We start from the raw sequence: 17295 nt of genomic DNA on the forward strand, positions 1-17295 counted from the left end.
AACACAGGAACTATGACACAGCCCAGAGATCAGAAATACCTGAAGACTGGAATATTCCAGTTCAGTAAAGGCGGGAAACAAGGAATTTTTTTTTTTTTTTTTTTTTTTTTTTTACAGAGTAGCAGAAATTAGGTACAGAAACACAGTAAATGCTTTAATTCGGCTAGCACACTTGAGTGTGTAGCCTACCAGTTAAACTAAGCAAAAACAAACTTTAAAAGTGCAAAAAAACTCAGAAATACAGGCAGGAATGCAATAAAACAACTTTGCAGAGCTTATTTAGTTAAGGAAACAGAGAAGTCTATATATATACAGAAAAGCTGTAAATTGCATGTCATTGAATTTTACAGAGTAGCAGAAATTAGGTACAGAAACACAGTAAATGCTTTAATTCGGCTAGCACACTTGAGTGTGTAGCCTACCAGTTAAACTAAGCAAAAACAAACTTTAAAAGTGCAAAAAAACTCAGAAATACAGGCAGGAATGCAATAAAACAACTTTGCAGAGCTTATTTAGTTAAGGAAACAGAGAAGTCTATATATACAGAAAAGCAGCTAAAACACACAAACACTTCAGATGCAGTGCAACCTAAAGCACTTGAGTTGTAGCAATATTAAGGCAATTACAGTTATAATAAATGCTCTGAAATATACTCAATATATATATATATTTTTTTCCCTTTTTTTTTGAAAGGGAAAAAGGAGAAACAGAAGGCCTTATCAGCAGTTATGGACACGTAATTATTATACAAAGATGTATGAACTCTTAAGTTATCATGCCTTTTACGAACAAGTGGATAAAGGAACAATTAATACTAGGTACAAAGAGACTTACACATTTATATACTGGAGTTTACAAGAGGGTTATGCAGATGAAAATACTCTTTGAATAGGAGTGATATTCAGCATACCCAAATCTCATAAGGACTGCTACAATCCATCCCTGAGACTGATAATGTCAACTTCAGGTTCTAAAACAGAGCCTTTTGTTATATTATGTTGAATATAAGTTGAAACCTGCTGTAAAAACATAACATCTTTCCTATTAGATTCTACTGACTATATTAGCAAGTTTAGGAACATTGCAGTAACAAAGACAAGACTACTTAATAACAGCTGATACTTAACAGTTTATATACAGTCAAATCCCATTGACATTGGTCTTGTTTGGTTTAAAGAATACTTGCTTGAAAAGGGACATTTGGTGATAGAGAAGTTGACTCTATCCCTTCATATTTGGAGGTAGTTTTGTAATACAACTACTTCATTTGTAATAGAATTTTCACCAGCAAATTCAAGGGGGGTGACCTTGAGGGCTGCAATGGCCCCCAGTTTTGTTAATATTGTGTTGACATACTGGGAGACTTGTATATTTACGGCAGTGTTTCTTTACATCTTTTTGAAAAACTACATGTGCTTTATTGCTGATATACCCTTTATTTGGAGTGGTGGCAATAATTTGCTAGCATGATCTCAGGAATATTTGAACAAAACAGCCAAATTCTTGAATTTTACTTTCACTACGAACAGCTACAATATAATATTCTTGGATATTAAGCTTAAAGAAATGTCTGTCAAAAGACAAGTTATTTACCACAGATGCAAAAAAAGCTGTTGCCAGTAAGAGCTACTTAAATTATTGTCACTCGCCCAGTCAGGGTAAAACAGACAAGCATTTGTGGGTTCAGTTCAAGAAGCTTTTTTACACACAAACACATCAGGAATGAGGTTTTGTAACTTAAACTTAAATAAACTTATAAACAGACTCACTACCACACTCATACACATTAACACTTTGGCTGTTCTCTCAAAATGGCACATGCTCACTATTTATATGCATGTGCCTACATCTGGAAATGCTTCTTAAAGGTACATACAGATGCTTTGGTCTACATTCTCAATTTTTGAGAAATAGATCATATACCAAATGACTATATTCAATGACATGCAATTTACAGAAATGATCTTTTGACATGCAGTTATACAGAACTAATTCTTTGACATGCAATCACACTAAATTAGATGCATCTAGAAATATGACTTGATCATGTTACATAAAAGTCAGAATTGGATCTAACAACAGGGACTGTCTTCAAGGAATGTTCAACTTTGGGGGCAACTGGGACATCATCAGGAAAGGGAATGGATACTGAGACATGTTCTTCGGTATGAACATTGGGAGAGTTGCTCTGAGATCTAGAGTCTGTATCACAGGTACGATGCTGCAATCTCATTTCTGATACAGGAAGAAGATGTCTGCAGTTTCTCCTGTATTCTATACCCTCAGATTCCAATAAGTAGGATCTTGGCTTGGCACATATACCTCTCACTTGACCAATTTGATCAAATAATTCACTGTTTGCACTCTCACTGTCTCGCTTTCTTTTAATGGACCAATAAATCTGCTCATTTTGTCATAGCTGAACTTCTGAGAAGAATGCTTCTTAAAAAGTTTGGCTTTGATTGCTCTGTTGTTTTTAGCATTAGGCACTAACAAACTAGAACTGATAGGCAAGGTTGCCCTGGTTTACCTAGACAGAAGTCTCTGAGCAGGTGAGCAAAGTAGGTTGTCACAGGGTATATTTCTGAGATTAAGTAAATTCAAAAAGATTTTAGTATTTTCACACTTTCACCTCTCTAGTAATTGCTTTGAACTCTGTACTGCATGTTCAGCAAGGCCATTTGACTGTGGGTATTCAGGACTACTAGTAACATGGATAAAGTCCCACTCTTTTGCAAATCTCTGAAACAATTGACTGGTAAACTGAGAACCATTGTCAGACATAACTTTGTGCTGACTACCATGGACTGAGAAATTATGTTTCATCTTAATAATAACAGCACTGGACGTTAGGTTAGGTAGCAAATCAATATCAAACCAGTTTGAATAAGAGTCTACCAACACTAAGAAATGCTGATTGTTCCACTCAAATATGTCAGTGGCCACTGTTGACCAAGGTAGTTCATGAATTTGGCTTAGCTGAAGTGGCTGTTTTTGCAAATGCGGCTTAGTTCTGTTGCACATTGAACAAGAAGAAAGCACTTTATCAATGTCTTTTGATAGAGAAGGCCAAAATACTAGTCCTCTTGCCCTTCATTTGTTATACTAGATATCTAGGAGGCCATGATGCAAAATCTGAATATATTTGCATTGTAAGGAAGTAGGAATAATAACTTTTGGACCTTTGAAAATGATACCATCTTCCATCAGCATCTCATCTCAATATGGAAAATAAGGTTATACTTCTGGCAATACACAGGATTGCTTTGATGGCCAGTCTATATTAATGAAGTGGTTGAGCTTTTGCAAAATTGGATCAGTCTTATATGATCTCTCAGCTCATCGAGTCTTGTGATAGATAAACTATGCACTTCCATGACATCAAAGTCAAAATTCTCTGCATCAAGCTATTATGTGGTATTTCTGGGTAATCTGGATGAGGTATCAGCCAGATAAAGAAGTTTGCCTTTTGTATAGACCATTTTGAAATTATACTTTTGTAATTTGAGCATCATTCTTTGTAGTCTTGCTGGAGTGGAATGCATAGGCTTCTTTAAAATAGTGACAAGAGGTTGATGGTCAGTTTCTATCTGGATAGCGCAGCCATAAATATAATCATGGAACTTTGAATGTGTGAACACAATTGCCAAAAGTTCCTTCTCATTTTGAGCATACTGCATCTCAGTTTGAGTAAGAGTTCTAGATGCATAGGCAACAGGCCTGCCTTCTTGAGAAATAACTGCACCAAGGCCAAACTTTAAAGCATCACAGGAAAGAACTACTGGTTTGTAGACATCATAGTACTTTAATGTAGGCGGGTTGGCAATTTGCTGTTTGAGGTTATCAAATACTCTCTGGTGTCATTCTAACTATGATCAGGCAGCATTTTTGCATGTCAGCTCTCTTAAAGGCACTGATAACTCACTAAAGTCAGAGATAAATTTGCCCAGATAGTTAACCATGCCAAGAAAATGCTATAGATCTTGGACATTGTCTGGAGCTGGCATCTCAAGAATGGCTTATTGTTTACTGGTAAATAAATTATCCTCATAAGTAACTTCTGGTAGTCTGAATTTACATTTCAGAGGATTTAGCTTTAAATTCACTTCAGGTGCTCTGGCTAGAACTTTCCTGAGGTTTCTGTCGTGCTGTGCTTCACCATTGCCTCCAACCAGTAAATCATCAACTATTATTGCACACGGGTAGCCTGAAAAAAATTTGCTCCATTGCACACTGAAAGACTTCATTGGCAGAATTTATTCCGAAAGGCATCCTGAGGAATCTGTATCTGCCAAATGGGCCACTGAATGTAGTCACTAGTGAAGATTTAAGCATTACTTGTCAAAATGAACTCTTTGCATCTAAGACAGAAAAAACAGTGGTATTTGGCATGAGGATGGCAATCTCCTCGACTGTATGCATAGGATGATGAGGTCTTTTTAATGCCTTGTTCAAGTCTCTTGGGTCAATGCATATTCTGATTTCATCTGAATTTTTCTTATGAGCAGCTACCACGGAAGACAACCACTCACTTGCTTCTGTGACTGGAAAAATCACACCTTGCTGCGCCATTTTGTCTAATTGGACCTTGATGTTGTCCTGCACAGCTACTGGAACTTTCCTTGCTGGTCTGACCACTGAAATGACCTCTGGGTCTACTTTCATGGAGTACACAACTGGATATTTGCCTAGCTTGATGTTGAAAACATCAGCATACTCTGAGAAAATAGCATCAGTGATGCTGGAACTGGGACATGTGCTTACATAATGGACTTCTTTGGTAAAAGAAAGCAGTTTCATTCTCATACTGTCTCTGAGACCTAATAATTACTGTGCAGATCTTCTGACTACATAGAATTGCAAGCTGTAATTGTTCTCAGCCAAATAGCATGAAAACACTACTGAGACTTCAGTTTGAATCTCTTCACCTCTATAAGCAACAAGCTTCACACAACTGGCCAAATTAAGTTGCTCACCAGCCCTCAATTTAGCAAATGTTTCTGCTGACATCACATTACACTTTGAACTAGTGTCTACTTTTAGCTCTGTGGTTTTGGCATTGATCAGGGCAGTACAAAATACTTCATTCTTTGCCAGCAAATCTACTGCATTAACATTTTACTGACCACTGATACACCATCTACATAGAAAGTAGGGTTGCAGCTCTCTGTAGGATCAACTTGCTTTTTTGAGTGACCTTTCTTAATAACTGAATGAGGCTTGCTTGATTTACAAAACTTTTGAAAATTATTCCATTTTTTACACTTGTGGCATTGCTAACCAAATACTAAGCACTTCTTTCTTTTAGACTAATGATTTGCACCACAGTTATGATAGTTACCAAGACTTGACTTGGGTTTTGCTGACTCACCCTTATACTGCACTGAGCACGCCCTTTTTACTGAGCTAGTCTTGGAACTTGCTAGAATGCTATGGCTCCTCCCAAGGCAACCCACAGGTATTGCAGCTGCCATATGCTTAGGCCTGTTTCTGCTTGCCACGTGCTGCCTGCCATCTACATTTGATCTAGACGCTGTTGAAACCATGCTTTTATTACTTGCAAGCATACTTGTGTGCCTTTCTGTGAGCTCATGGATTTGGCAAATTTCTATGGCTTTGTTTAACATTAAATCACTGTCACAAAGCAAAATCTTTCTCACTGCAACACTATTAACACCACACACAAGCCTGTCCTTTATCAACTCATCTTTCCAGTCACCAAATCTGCATGCTTTGGCGTTATTTCTCAAGTCAGTGATATAAGTTGCAAACATTTCACCTGGCTTTTGGTCTCTTGTATAAAATAAGTGCCTCTCTAATGTAACATTTGTCTGGGGATTGCACATTTCTCTAAATTTTCATTTCAGGTACTCAGGGTCCTCAGTTGATTCAGCCGGTACCACAATATGTTGATTTCCCTCTCTCCTACATATACTGCTGGTGCATACACAAATGAATGTTATCTTTCAATGGCTTCTGACCCAGCTAAGTTAAGCAAACTGAATGCCCTTGTATGTACATCTTTGTCAAAAAAAAGCTGCTTGTATGAAAATATCATATTTTTGCTCAAATACTCTCCAATTCTTTACTATATTATGATCAAACACAACTGGGCTAGGTCTACAAAATGCCTCTGCCATATCAACACACAGTAGTGAAGGTGCTTGAAATTATGTATGAACCTACACACATAAATATATATGCTAGAACTTTATGCCAGTACTTGTAATTAAGCCCAATAGCACAACAGACTCTTTGAAATAACTGCATTTTGCTAAATAAATCTCCATAGCACAAGAACACTTTAAAATCACTGTACTTTGTGAAACCACTCATTATCAGTGTAAGAAATGCTTTGAAATGACTGTACTTTGCGAATAAACTGTACACAGCGGAAAAAGCTCAGAGTAAGAAACACTTCGCAATGAATGACTTTGCAAATAAACTGTACGCAGCACAAAAACTCTTCAAAATGGCTGTACTTTTGTGAAATAACTGTGTACAATGTAAGAAACACTGAAATGGCGGCACTCTGTGAATAAATGCACACAGAACAAGAAACTTTTTGAAATGGCTGTACTTTGCACTTTACAATATAACTATACTTTGCACACAGCAAACTCTTTGAAATAATTACACCGTAGTAAAGCACACATTCTGCAAACACTTTGCATACTCTTGAGATATTTCAAACAACTCTAGTTATGTTTTGAAAGGCTTTGGTCAATGCGAAATAGTAGTTTGTGGCCAAACACGGTCTTTTACTAAAAAAACATGCAGTCACCTTGCTCTTTAAGCTTACGTTGCCCTTTTATAGTACTTGTTGTGCACTTTTAATATCTTATCATGCTTATTATACTTTTCTTCTGCTCATTTTACTTCAAACATGCTCATTATGCAAACCAAAGATAATTCTGAGTCCCATATGAATATTTGTTAGTTTTATCAAATATCACAGTTTTGAACATTTTGTTTAATTAATAATGTGTTTTGTCTCTCTTGTTTGATTAATAATATGTTTCGTGCCTTACAAATAATCTGTTTCATTTTCTTTGCAAATAAAACATTTGTGCAAGTTTTTGTTACCTTAAGTTCATTTCAAGCCTTTTTTTGTTTGTTTAAGCTTTGTTTCACTTAGTGAGCTTAATCTGCCTTCACCTTCAACTCTACACCTCATGGCTTGAAGAAGTTGTTCTCTTAATCCCAGTGCTGACACCATGTCGCTCGTCTGGTCAGGGTAAAACAGACAAGCAATTGTGGGTTCAGTCCAAGCAGCATTATTACACACAAACACATCAGGAATGAGGCTTGGTAGCAAACTTAAATAAACTTATAAACTGACTACCACACTCATACATGTTAACACTCTGGCTGTTCTCTCAAAATGGCACTGCTGCCTGCATGTGCTCACTATTTATATACACGTGCTTACATCTGGAAATGCTTCTTAAAGGTACATACACATGCTCTGTTCTACAATTATGGTAGTATGCACCACACCTGTCAAAAGCATACCAGAGTAAGAGGTCAGATGGTGAGCATTAGTAGGCTCACCACAAATTATTCTGATTTTGAAAGAGAAATGGTCAGTCTAATAATCATGTTTAAAGGAAAGGGATATCTTGTAAGTGTCATTGGGGATACAGCCATTGACACAGAAAAAGGAGAAAAAACGGATCTATATTACATTCTTGAAAGCCGACAATGTTGAATCTGACATTGTCGACACGAAAATAGTGAAACTGCAGAACATCGAACAAGTAAACGGAAATCACCGTAAGTAGAGATTTCTGTTTACTTCAATGTAGTGCGGTCTCAGAGTTGGTATATTTAAGTAGCAGGGGGTGCGGTGGATGCAGCGGGGCTTGCCCCCTGCCTACACCATTTAGTTTTTTTTTTTTTATTTTTATTTTTTTTCTGAACATTCAATGTTTTAACAGTTCGATCACTAAAGGTCGATCTTTAGTGATTCGAACTGTTAAATATTCTATGTTCTAATATAGACCAGAAAAAACAGTATAATCCATTGACTAACAAACACGAAGAAGATGCTAAACCCTCTGTGATGGGTGTGGATGCAAACAAGTACACTTTAGGTTTAGTTTTAACATATACACAGGACACTCAACAATTTCGATATAGTGAGAAATAATTGGCAGATTTTGGCTATATATCATGCAGTGCATAAAGTGGTGGGTGCAGAACCCATTATTATTAATAAAAAATGTTACAGCATTAAGAATATTCTTGAAAGACAGAAAATAGAAACAGAAGGACGTGATTTAAGAATAAAAGGATCATATTCATGTAATGTGTGCAATCAGTGTAGATTTGTAGCAAACAGTCCTTTTTTCTGTTTGAATACAGGAAAACGTTATGCTGCACCAAAAAAAAAATGCAACTGTAATAATTTTAATGTAATTTATTTTTCTGAATGTTTGTCATGCCAGATATTTTATGTGGGCAGGATTATTAGCAAACTGAGTTCAAGAATATATGAACATTGCTATGCAATAAAGAGGAAAAATGGCAAAAATGCTTTGTATAAACGTACTTTTAAATGCACAAATTTCAAAAAGCTAATTGTTTTGTGTTAGATGCTTATACAATCCAATATTAGGAGTGGCTATGCTACGAACATGTTGGACATCAAGGAATACAAGAGGTAAATAAGATTAAATGCTACAAATCTTGCAGGCTTGAATTACCATATTCATTTTAAATGTGTTTTGCATAAACAAAGGTTTAAGACAAAATATCAAAAATTATTTTAAAGACAGGACATGATTGGATGTGTCCTGTGGATTAAGATCAAGTGAAAGAACTGATTTTAAAGAAGGAACTTGATTGGATGTGTTTTTATTTGATGTCATGATTTTTTACTATTTTATGAGCTGGATTGTATCTTGTAGTCAGAGTCTGAATAAGTCTGAATGTGAACAGATGAAAGCACTCACTCTGTGTGTAAAGTGTTGGTTTGAAGGAACGACTCAGTGGATTTTGGATTTTTTTCTTGTTTCTATTTATTTATTTTTATATCCGGTGCTGGGTGTTCTCCATTCTGTTTTTATAAATGTGAAAAGAATCTATTACATTAATTATTTAATCTTATAAAAGACTGAAGAGAGTTACTTTGGCACAATACAAAGTAAAACTTTTTCTGGATGGGTGGCAGCCTCTAAATAATGTAGCTGCCCTTTCTGATGTTTTATTTAAATTAATTTGAGAATAATTTCCCCAGTTAGCATTGTATCCCAGACTATGGACTTAATGTAAAGATTCTGAAAGAGAACAGGGTCATACACAACTTTGAAAACAAGGAACAGGAGTACAAAGCTGAACACACGGCACCATCTATCAATGAATCCAAATAAACATCTCAGAACAAGGTGGTGTATGATAATACATAAAAGGTGCAGGCAAAAACATAATGTAGTACCCTCCACAAAATGTCCTAGAGATGAGAATTAAGCCATACATTCCAGAGGAGTGCCAGTATATAGCACACTGTAGCAAAGTTAGAATAATAACTGCAAACCACACACAAGTACATTGCAGAATGGAAAAATAGGGACAGCAACTTACAAAAAGTCTACATTCCAGCAAAATTATGCACTACACTCAAAAACAGTATAGAGTCAAATAACGTGAAGCAAGCTACAGGTGTTAAACTCTAGATGGGGAACTCAGGCACAGTGCAGTATATATCCTAGATGTGACTTCATAGATTCCTTACAACAGCAATATTTTTTTTTAAACTTTTTTCTCCCTGGGGACCTCAACTAATGACTCATTATCCTGCACCCAGCTGGCCTATTTATTCTACTGGGGGTTAAGGAACTAGGGGTTCTTTGAGAAAGTGACAGCTCAGTAGTCCACTCATTCTTCCAAACTTTGTCACTCATTCATCCAACCTCTGGAAAGTCTCTTGTATCATCACAAAGGTGGCTCCTCTACTGCGTTCTCAAACTACAAGCCAATTGCCCTCCTCCCTCCCATAGCCAAGATTCTTAAAAATGCAGAAACAGACAACTCCTTGACTATCTACTAAGCGATAATCTCCTGTCTGCATCTCAAAATGGCTTCAGTCCTAAACACAGTACAACCACTGCCCTTGTTAGTTTTGCAGACTCAATCAACCATCTTAGAAATGACAACCAGCTCATCTTGTCTGTCTTTCTTGATATGTCTAAGGCCTTTGATACAGTATCCCACCAAAAGCTACTAAATCAGCTAGCTTCCTTAAACCTAACCTATCCAGCCCTCTTCTAGTTATCAACTACTTAACTGATGGCCAACAGGCAGTTAAGTGACAAAATGAACTCTTCACCCTGTTACCAGTCTCAGTAGGAGTACCCCAAGGCTCAATTCTTGGTCCATTGCTCTTCACCATATTCACTAACAGGCTCAGCACAGCCACCCAGCATGAAACCATCATTCAATACGCAGACGTCTCCTCCCTCATATGTTAAGCTTCCTCCCTACCAGAACTCCTCAAGCAACATGACAATTTTTCCAAGACATTGAAAAATACCTCTCAGGCTCTCAACTCACACTCAAGCCAAACAAAACAAAGCTTATGCTCTTCACCAATAGCAAAGTTCCTTATAACTTCCCCCCTTCACCATCTACTCAGCCAATAAAACTAAAAATGAACCTGTCCAGCACACCAAGTAACTTGGAGTCACAATTGACAACAACCTAAAATTTGACAAACACCTCACTCTATCAAAAAGGTCCACATTAAATAAGGCTCACTATACAGAGTCAAGCCATACCTAACCGAGGCCACTAGACATTCCATAGCTAGGACTCATCTACTCTCTACCCTTCTATATGCCTCACCAATATTCACTAATCTCAGAGAATCAGATTTTAAACAAACTGGAGTCCTGCTATAACAAAATCACAAGATTCGCTACTAACTTTCCTTACAGATCATGTCACTGCACAGCACTTCATAAACTAAATTTGATCCTCAACCAACTAACTTTCATTCATTCCATCTTTCACCATCCAGACAACTATTCAGCACTCAGGAGTTTAGTACAGCCCCACTCAAATAGCAGGCCACTAGGATCTTCCAACAAACTGCTACTCACAGTAACTAAATCTAATAATTATTATGGAAACTTTCTATTCTCCTACCAAATATCTAAATCCTGAAAATTCCATGCCTCAGACAATACTAAATCCCAGCAACATATCCAAATTTAAACTATTGCTTAAGGAACACCTAACCAAAAATTGGCTTTGCTCCTGCCCTAATCCAGGCTGATTATTCTGTCCTTCCTTGTTCTTACAACCAAAGTACCTCTTCCCTTACTAAATTCTAACATCCAAACTATCCCTTCTCTCACAGAATTCCAATTTCTTTCTACCTATCTCAAGCTCACTACTGCTCCTATTTTTATCTACCCATCTCAAGCTTCCTAGTTTCATCATATTCCCTCCTTCTTGTACTTCACCTCAATATTGCCTTAGCCATCGCTGTTTAGAACAAGTAACACTAGCATAGCAACAATCAGCCATATTCTTGTTCATATACCATACATGTATCTCATAAATATTTGCCACCAAAACCATGATATTGATCTACTGATCAGTCATTTCTCTATAATGACACAAGCTATTTCATGTTAGTGTATTTGTTAGGTTTCTTTTTTTTCACTTTATATTACTCTCCCAATTTTTATTGTTTATGTATAAACTATTTACTATTTATGTTTCCCACAGTTATGCATTCTTGATTGTTATCAATTTCTTGTATTGTCTGCAAAGTATTTTTGTTATGGAGCTTTTGTCCCCGGGCCTCCACTCCACTGAAAAAGGGCCTCTGGCCCAGTCAGATATCCCTGGTAAACAAATGTAAAATAAATAAATAAATAAATAAAATTCCTCTTAGAAAGCCCTATTATTGGTCCATCCACTCCTCAGTATCAACAGCCATGTTGTTGGAAATGGACAGGATTGCTGATCCAGTAGGTGGCTTATCCTCTTCCTGGTTTTTCCTGCCTTTTGTTAGTTCACTGAGCTCCAATGCATGTTGCCTTCTGAGAAGAGTATGCCTCTACAGGCAGAATTCCTTCAGTTTTGGGAATGTGTACCATCATAACATGCACTTCCTAGGCTAATAACACAAGGGTGTAAGTCCTAGAGTTCACACTATCATCCACGTGGCAAGCTAGTGCTATATCCATCTCCCCAGGATAGGCAAGCCATCATCCACTTCTCACTCCCATTCTGCCTAGCCATTTCCTGCAGGCACCCAAGAGTTGGGTGGTCTGCACAATTGTCAAGGCTTTATCTCTCTATGTCATTAAACTGGCTTCTTTATACAAAAGCACTTCTGTGTAGGGAGTCAGATAGCATATGCAGTCTCCACTGTTACATTCCTAATTGGTACAATAGCCACACTGTATCTCCCACAGGAGCAGCAAGATACATCATACAGCAGCCCAGGCTGCTGAACCATGATCTACAACTATTGTATAAGCAAATGAGCACACAGCTATGGTGTACTCATTCCCAATATGCAGACCGGTAATCCACTGACCAGTATAGATAGTAGTACTTAGCAGGACAGCTGGGTGGTACAAAGGATGCAAAGATAACAGAAACATAACAACAGTCTACCCCAGAAAGATATAGCTGGCAATGGGAGATGTAGTTCAGTATGTAGGGACTGGTTAATATGGGGAACCTAATCAGTCTTAACAAATGAAGGTCAAGTGCAGATGTATGATAGCTGCCCCCTTAATAGCTGAAGTCAGTGTGCTAGTCAAATTGTGCCATAATTTGACCTATCCGGTGAGATCTGGCACAACATATCATACTGCACAACCTATCAACATGTTTAATGTGGGGAGGCATCCACCCAGGGCAAACTGTCAGAGGGCATTGTGTGGTCCTGCTCATTGTACAAAACTCCAAATAGCTCATCTAACCCCATCTTCTGCGTCCTGTAGTCAGCCCTTAGGTGATTTTGCCACCCCTTCCAGAAGGAGGAGAATATGTGCTGGCCTGTCTATGCTGATGGACAACATGGATGCCAATCTGCTGGGATTTCCCATATGTGCAATTCTTATCAAATCAGGTGAAGAAAGAGATAGTCTTCTAGATCAAAGCTCCTCCAGCACTGCAAATATTGCAGTAATGACTTCTGGAGCCACATGTGCCATGACAAGAACCTCCTTTACCTCCTGTTGTAATTCAAGCTATGCCACATATATCGAGTGGAAGCCTGGCTTTTGTACTCAGCACCACATTATCTGCCCCAGTTTTCAAGAAGGCATCAGTGCACAAGTGACGCTGGGAACAAAACTTACAGTGCATTGACTATGGCTGTCTCAAAATCAAGGAGCATGAATTTGGCTGACATTGTTCATTCATACTTCTCTATCAAGGCTATCAGAACCATGAAAGCCCACCCATATCCATGCAGGTTTTTGGTACCCACTCATATCCCTGCAGGTTTTTAATACCTATCAGCAATATATTAAAAGGCCATACCTGCTAATATTGATACTGTTCAGCTGCCCATGGATCATATACCGCTGGTGGCAGATGTACATTTTAGTCTGCTGTTTGAAAGAGTTAGGATTTTCCTTTTGTTGTCCTTAGGGGTAGCTGTTTCCCAAAGCCATCTACATTTCCCTTATGGAAAATGAAAGGCATACTGTGTATAGGTACATCATCCAAACATATATCTAGGGCTGAGCTGAATGTTTTCATGGCAGTTATCAAACCCTTTTGCCTGTAATTCCATATGAGCTGCTGCATGGCACTCCTGTGAGTTGAGTTCTGCACTGCCACTTGTCTTGCATTCGTGGCACAGCACTGTGTGACTATCACTATCATATACCTAGTGGTATTAGTCTGATGTTTAATGGACTCCACCAATCTTATTGTTGTCACCTTATCTAGGGTAGGGTATGGTGACATGCAGTGAACCTCATGAGGTCCTCATCCTCTGCAGCCAGCAATGGTGTTTCCCTTGCCTCTGATATGTTGGAACATTCTTGTAAACTTCCATAGTAAGACTTCTCATCAGTGATGTGAACTTCATTCTATGTGAAACTTTCAGTCACTAACTGTGGCATCATGGTCCTGTACAACTATCCTATACATCTTGGAGGCTATTTCTAATACTCTGTAGATGAGATGTTCTCATACACAATCTATATGGAAGTCAGAGTATCCCTCCTTTTAAAGTTCTATACAATGCAGAATATCTAACCATTGTTGGACTATCCCAATTCCTGTCTTTCAGCAATAAGAAATGACCATTTACATACTGCAGTCAGCTATGCATTACTGAGTTTAGCCTCTGCTTGTTATGTTATCATCTGTCCCTTAAAGATAACTTATTTTACACATATTAGCACCTAGCAGATTTTAAATTTCTGATGCCAAGTGGTCTGGATTCAGTGGAACTTTTACAAGAGCTGTAATGTACAGGTTGGGGGTGAGTGTACACATAACTAGAACAGCCCAATGCCAAGTTAGTAGGGGACGGTGTCAGCACACTACTGGAATAGCCAGGCAGTAAGGAAGTTGCTTCTCAATCTGTCCGACATGCTCAACAATGACTGGTTTCGCACAGTATTTTGCTTAGTTAAAGCCTTATGGGAGCATAATGGATGCATCCCATAAATTAAATGGGAATATATTTAAACTTTCAGCACTAACTATGCTTAGAATATAGTGCAGCTGCAGTACAATTGATAGTAACTTGCAAATTAAAGTAGATGCATATCCTGTAGACACTCTCCTGCCCTAAACAATATGAGCGCAACAACTATGAATGGGCAGAAATACGACAATTCAACAGTAATAGGGGCACAGAATTGTACAAATAAAATGGGTGCTTTTACTCTACATAGTCATATGTAGAAATATACTAACCAAATGCAGGGCAACTGGATTTCCACAATTATTTTACTATTAAACTTCTGTCAGACTCGCACATTAATTCAAAGGGAAGTGGAAAGTAAGAATTTCATGAGAACTGATGATGAATTTGCATGTCTCAAAACAACACAGGCAGATTAAGACATGTGTGTGTGTGTGTGTGTGTGTGTGTGTGTGTGTGTGTGTGTGTGTGTGTGTGTGTGTGTGTGTGTGTGTGTGTACACATATAAAATCTAATTTTGTTTGCTATAAGGTAAAATTATTCTATAATACTGAACTAGTTCATAACTCAACTCTAAGGCTTTAAAACCATTTGAAAAGGAAGCTCCCTTTTTACTCACAGAGTGAAGATTTTAAATTAGAATAATTCAGTAACAAGTGTTTTGGGGGTAGGGGTGGACTCCATATTAAATTGCAGAAGGGTACGGCCCCTAGCAAATAGGAATACGTTTGTGTTTTGAATGATTTACATTAATTTTAGCAATATGTTTTTTCTGTGTTCTTGTGTCAAACTGGAGTAATTCAATTTTTACTGTCAAGACTTTGAATAAGGAGAGAGGTGTGTGTGTGTGTGTGTGTGTGTGTGTGTGTGTGTGTGTGTGTGTGTGTGTGTGTGTGTGTGTGTGTGTGTGTGTGTGTGTGTGTGTGTGTGTTTGTGCAGATGTGTATGCATAGGGCCTTTCTCTATCAACAGTAGCTCCTGGTAAGACATAAATTATAAACATATCTACTAAAAATTATCAACATCACTAATGTTGAAAAGAAAAGATCACAAAAACAAAAAAATGACTAAAAAACTCACAATACTGGGGAAAGGGCATGCTCACACACCTGTTGACCATCTGTTTAGCCAACCAAATTGTGTTGATTAAGCTAGATGTCAACTTTAACAACAGCTAACAATTTAATTCTTGGCATCCATATAACTCTCTCTCTCTCTCTCTATATATATATATATATATAATGTGTGTTTGTTTGTGTAAAATTATGCCGGAATCATATATAACTGAAATGACAATTTTGCTTTCGTACAATCCCCTACATTAAACATACTTAGTTAAAAAAATGTACCTCACTGAGACTTGGCAGTTATGTTAAGAAACTGCAGTTATGAGAAATCACCCTTCAAGATTATATAAGTCTGGAGAACATTCTTGAACTTCAATATCCTGAATGGAAGGATCTTTAAAAACACTTGTTGTGTTTTACCCCTAGGATAGAGAATGAAAAACTAACGTTCTTAAATTATTTTATGAGATTATATTGCAGCAGATATTTTTATGCAAAGGGCCTGGTGTTTCTCTTATCATTTAGTTATTTTTTCATACTATGCAGATCAAAATATAGTGTGCCCATTGTTACAATTCTTCTATTGCTTTTAGAATTCAGCTACATCTATAAAAAAATATAATAAATGAAATACACCAGTCATTTTGCATTCTGTTTTTAGCATTTTTTATAATAAAATGCTTATTAAGCCATTCCTGTAAGTTGGCACAGAGGAGTAAGTCTTCCTTCAGTCCAGGGTTTTATTCCCTCAGTCTCCATTTGCCTACTGTATAACTCTGAGCAAGTCACTTAATTAGTCAATCCTCCTGGACTGAGTCTAAAAATGCTCATATAGATCAGTACTTTACCACCGTTGATAAACAAACCACATTTTTAGGTTTATAGTAGGTTTTAGGCGAGTAGACCATTAAAGAACCTAGCCCATATTCCTAGTTGTCCCAAAGCACACTGTCTGATTGAAGGACTTGCAAAATGTCTCATACTAGGCAAATGAAGGCTCAGGGAGTCATATTTTGCACCACAAAGAGTATCTCATTAACAGCTCTTAGCTTTAATTCTCTATGTTAAATTTGATTATTTTACATTTTTGGAATGTGCTTCATATTGTATGGTCAAGCAAGAACAATCCTAATTTATTTAAATTAATAATTTAATCCTAGGAATAATATTACCTCACACTAAGGCATAGGAATAGACAAAGCTGGCAAACATGTATCTCATAAACTGAAAGCCTGAAATGCTCTAAGACAATACATTTGTGTATTCTTTCTTTCTCATATTATATCCTGAATACAGTGTTTGAGAGATAGTGAGTTTGGGTGTTTGAGAAAAAGAAAAAGAACTAAGAGAGAATAGTAATTTTATTTTAGTGGACTAATTCCAGATATTGCAGAAGGGGAATTTTTGTAATGGTGTGACAGCCACACTTTCACATGTAACACTTGGCCTATATTTGCTTTCAGCAAAGGAATTTGCTGCAATCGGAGTTGCCCTTGTTCCCAATGCTCAACAACAATCTTGTACTTTATTATAACAAGCCTTGGAGTGAAGTGGCAAATCCTGGCATATGGAATAAGTGGATGTTCTTGTCTC

This window comes from Protopterus annectens, chromosome 7.part1, assembly GCF_019279795.1.
Source record: "Protopterus annectens isolate FY-2018-M chromosome 7.part1, PAN1.0, whole genome shotgun sequence".
Taxonomy (NCBI): Eukaryota; Metazoa; Chordata; order Ceratodontiformes; family Protopteridae; genus Protopterus; species Protopterus annectens.